The sequence below is a fragment of the Engraulis encrasicolus genome, chromosome 14 (genome assembly GCF_034702125.1).
Source record: "Engraulis encrasicolus isolate BLACKSEA-1 chromosome 14, IST_EnEncr_1.0, whole genome shotgun sequence".
NCBI classification, from domain to species: Eukaryota; Metazoa; Chordata; class Actinopteri; order Clupeiformes; family Engraulidae; genus Engraulis; species Engraulis encrasicolus.
In genome coordinates, this window is record NC_085870.1 from 31,525,778 (window position 1) to 31,530,777 (window position 5,000).

The 5,000-nt window shown below is 46.7% G+C and overlaps 1 protein-coding gene across 2 annotated transcripts in view; it reads right to left on the minus strand.

The window, feature by feature from the left end:
- The window catches only part of LOC134462404 (integrin alpha-5-like), a 76,784-nt gene that overhangs the window by 30,219 nt on the left and 41,565 nt on the right, over positions 1–5,000 (minus strand). The gene's annotated exons all lie outside the window — the stretch shown is intronic.

Here is a 5,000-nt window from a genome sequence, read left to right on the forward strand (position 1 = left end):
GGAACACTGAGTTAGCAACGCAATCACTATTACATGAACAGCATCAGAAGTCAATGCACCAATCAAAATATCATATCATATGATAACAGAGGTGTCAAAAGTAAAAGTAAAAAAAGACACATAGCTTCCCTCAAACACACCTAACTAATCTGAGTAACCAGTAGACCTGTGTACTTGTCTTATGAACAGCTGACTGCCCTGGTTGCATAAAGTTTGTGGTGGGTCCTTGATAGGTTTTTCAGTGTTTTCCAGCAACATCACAGTCTATCTATCTCATTAGGTACAATGGAGTAAATGGTGTAACAGCTATGTAATATCATGTACTTGAGTTCTACTTACACCATGAATTTACTTTTGATTTTGACACCTTTGTAATATATGTATTAATATATAGAGAGCCAGGCTCACACGGTGGTGACAGTATGGTACAGTGGCAAGAGTTAGCTTTTCATGTAGATGGGCCTATCAATAGGCCTTTTCACTCTTCACTGAAAAAACTCAACCACATCATAACAACATCGCTACAGTATGACAAAACAGAAAGTCGTAAATAACAGATGAAGACATGGTGCCATTTTTGTGACGGTCATGTTCAGTCATAAGTTCAAATTATACGTAGTATGTTTTAAGTTGTTATTGTAGATGTGAATGGCCCTTATCTGATGGTTTTAGTGTACAATTATTTATAGCACATAGAGAAGTTACATTTCCCATGGTGACGTACTCCGTAATTCTTAGAATGTCAAAGGACTTATTTATCTGCACATCTATGGCCGGCTTCCTGCTCTGGTCCGCATTACACTTTGTAACAACAATCCACCAGCTTCTCTTTCATAATTATCTCTCATGCAATCTCTCACACACTGAGTGGCATGAAGCGGAGCTGGGGGACCGTGAAGTGAGTGAATGAACCGAGGACACACCAGGTCTCTCTCTGATTCTCTGTCTCTGTCTCTGTCTCTATCTCTCTCTCTTGCACACCTCTTTCCTGTATACTGCAGTCCCACCCCTACACACCAGCATATCAACTCATTCAATGACTCACACATACAGTAATATGCAGTACATACAGTATTCCACACATATTATAAACGTTAACATTCATACGCACTGACTGCACACTACACGTGCCACAGACGCTACACTAAACACCACAAATATCCACCATAGATACCCAATCCTACTGCATTGCATGCAGTCCACAGACAATACACTGTACCCCACATACCATGTACACTACATCACAAACCACACACATTCAAATTAATTTCATTGGTGAATCTTTGCACACATCATTCATGTCTCGTCACTGCACGCTGGTAGGTCTTTGACTAGTGTGGCCCTTCCCAGCAGTTGTAGCTGTGATTCACTGCTCCCTTCCCCAGTCTCTCCACCACCAGTCTCTCCGGGGTCCCCATAATCACGAGACCATAAAGTCGTCAGGCAACAGCAGCTAAAGGCACTGAAACTCTCCCCTCCCTCCCTCCTCTCCCCTCTGACGTCTCCCCCTCTCTCCTCTCCCGTCTCTCCCCTCTCTCTTCTCCTGCCTCCCACTCTGTCCTGTCCTCTCCCCTCTCCTCTCTCCTCTCCCACCTTCCACTCCTCTCCTCTCTCTCCTCTCCTCTTAATGTATGTTCTCTACAAGTCTTCTGTTGTCCAGTCTTGCACTTTAAATGTCTGTATGAGCACTGTCTATATCCATACTGTCTTATGTCCATGTATGAGTACTGTCTATGTCTATACTGTCTATGTCCTTACCTAGATTAGTCTATGTCTGCATGGGAAAGCAAGAAACGTAATTTCAAATTCTTTGTATGACCAGTGCATTTAAAGAAATTGACAATAAAACCAACTTGACTTGACTTGACTTGACTCTCCCCTCTCCCGCCTCATACTCTCTCCTCTCTTCTCTCTCCTCAACCCTCTCTCTCCTCTCCTCTGTCCTCTCCCGTCTCTCCTCTCCCATCTCCCCCTCTCTCCTCTCCTCTCTCCTCTGCCCCTCTCTCACTTCCCACTCTCTCTCCCGTCTCCCCCCTCTCTCATCTCTCCTCTCCCCTCTCTCCCTCTCCAAGGAGCACAGAGGGGAGAAAGGGAGGAAAAAAAAGCGGGAAGGAAAGGAGTGCGATAAAAATCAGAGGAACGGTTTTGAAAAGAGTGCGTTCATTGGTCAAGAGCTCCCTGGTGCAAATGCCGTTCCCATGTGTACTGTAGGCTGGCCGTACAGTAGTAATGAAAGACTTGGACGATGTGTTTTGGCCACCAAAAAAAAACACCAAATGAAATCATTGTAATGATCGAAAAACTATGCAGAGATGGCCTGGGAATCACTTAATGACTTAATAGGCAGCAAGTGTGGATGGTTTTTAGGACAACTCTTGCTGGCAATGGCACATTGGAGATTGTGTGAAGCTTCTGCAATAACAAGCGATCACTGTCAGCCTGTATCACACACACCCACACGCACACACACACGCACACACACACACAAACTCCCCTATGGTCTGTAATTACAAACCCCTTAGATCTGAGGTCACTACTGTTGTAAACACACACACACACATGCACGCTCACACATGCACGCACACTATGCAGGGAGGCCGACCCCTCCCTCTTCATTTGTAGGCTGGCTGGGGTTTTCAAGTTCACTTCTGAGGAAGGGAGGGAGTACACTTCTGATGTAGGCCTATGCGGTGCAATGGACATGACATTGGAAGCGATGGGAGACGGAGGATGGATCTATCCACATATGCCTCTAGCTAAGACAGTGTTTCTCAAACTTTTTCCACCATTCCCCCCTTTGGAGGGTCTGGATGCTTCCAAGCCCCACCACCCCCTCAAAGGAAAGGTGCGATAAAACAAAGAGGGACTGCAGTCGAATACAGATGTGTGTTCATTTCCTATACTATTCAAATTCATGACAATTAATAATATAATGTTGGTGAGGGCTTAAAACGTATTGGCTTATTGGCGAGACAGGAATTCATTTCCTTGGGGGGAAAAAAACCCGCAATCAGATGTCACACGCCCCCCCTGTGATGCTTGCGCCCCACTTTGAGAAACGCTGAGCTAAGAGATCAAGTCTAGATCCTGGCCGGATCTCACAGAGATATCGAGTGCACAGATACCATGCCAGCCCTCCGCCCGCCATACTTATGGAAAGTTTGCGGGAACGGCTATTAGTGAATGTCATCTTGCAGTTATAAACATCCTGAATAACTTAGTTTCTCATTCCCCTCTCTCTCTCTCGATCTCTCTCTCTCTCTCTCTCTCTCTCTCTCTCTCTCTCTCTCTCGATCTCTCTCTCTCTCTCTCTCTCTCCCTCTCTCTGGGGTTGTGTACTATGAGCCCATTGTTGCGCGTGCTTGGATTTCTGACACATATGGAAATCATTACGCTGCAACTACGCAGCGCGCAGTGAGACGGGGCCCGAGACGGCGCGCTGACCTGACCGCTCAATTCATTTCCATGACAATCGGTCGGCGTGGCGATCATTCATTCATGCCTCTGGCACTCCTTCACCCCTCTATCCCCCCCGATCCGATCCCAACAACAATCACACGAGGAGCTACCTATCTTGATGTAGTTCTTATATAACCTATAACTGACTTGATTAGGTTAAAAATAACCAAGGAGATAGATGTGGCGATTTGTATGGCTGGAAAGAGTTTCTCAGGAATGACAAGAAGGCAACTGCGAAGACAACAGAGTGTACAGAAAAACACAGGGACCACAACAGATGTATAGAGCTGAAGGAGAAGAAGAAGAATGAAAGTGATAAAAATAAGACAGGCAGACGGAGGGAGAAAAAGAGGCAAGGAGAGAAAGGAGAGGGAAAGAAAGGGCAAAAAGACAGGGAAAGAGACAGGGAAGACAGAAAAAGAGAGAAGAAGAGAAAGTGAGCAAGTGTGTGAGAGAGAGGGAGAGCAGAGGGGGTAAAAAGTGAGAGGGGTGAGTGTAAGCAGGAGAAAGAGAGAGAAAGAAAAAGAGAGAGAAGGGGGGTTAAGAGGATTGAGGGGGTAAAAGTGAGAGTTGCTAGGAGTCACATTAGAGGATGTAGCAGATATCGCGTTACACACAAGAGTTCCTATCCCCCTTCTACAGCTTCATATAATAGCAGTGGCACACACTAACAACCACAGCTGTACGCTGCCTGGAACACCCACACAGATGTACAACCCCCACAAGCAGCCCCCCCCCCCCCCCCCCCCCCCCCCCAACACACACTCACAGATGTGAAACAGAGACACAGTCTCACATAGTATGTACACCAATACATGTTTGTACACACAAACATATACACGCATATGCACACACTAAAAAATGCATGCATCTATGCATGCGCACACACACGCTCGTTAGCACACACACGCACGTGCACACGCACGCACGCGCACACACGCGCACACACACCAACTCATTCTCTCTCTCTGTCTCTGATTCACAGAGACACAGGCAAATGCACCCCCCCCCCCACATACACACACAGACCCTCTCACACACATGCACACGAAAAACACTATTCCACACACACACACACACACCAATCACACACATGCACGAGCACGTGCTCTCTCTCTCACACACACACTTGCAGTGCAATGCAGTGCAGGCACACTGAGCAATGACTTACATATATAAACAAATCTTTACCAGATGGCAATGCTCTCCCCCGGCCAAGCACCAGGGCCAGGGATAGGAGTAGGGATAGGGATAGGGTGGCCCGCCCAAAACTTGCAGTCACTCAGTTCACTCGGTCCCTCCTCTGTGTTCGTGCACCCCCGTAACAGTACTACCCGTAACAGTGCTACCCACCCAATAACATACACACATGTACAATACATAAAGTAAATGCATAACTTGCAAGCAGCCTTCCATACACATGCCACACACACGTCCACATACACATGCCTGCACTTACATGTGCACACGCGCACATGTCCACACACACACATGGCCAAGTGTGCATACACACATGCATGCACGTACGCACGCACGCACAT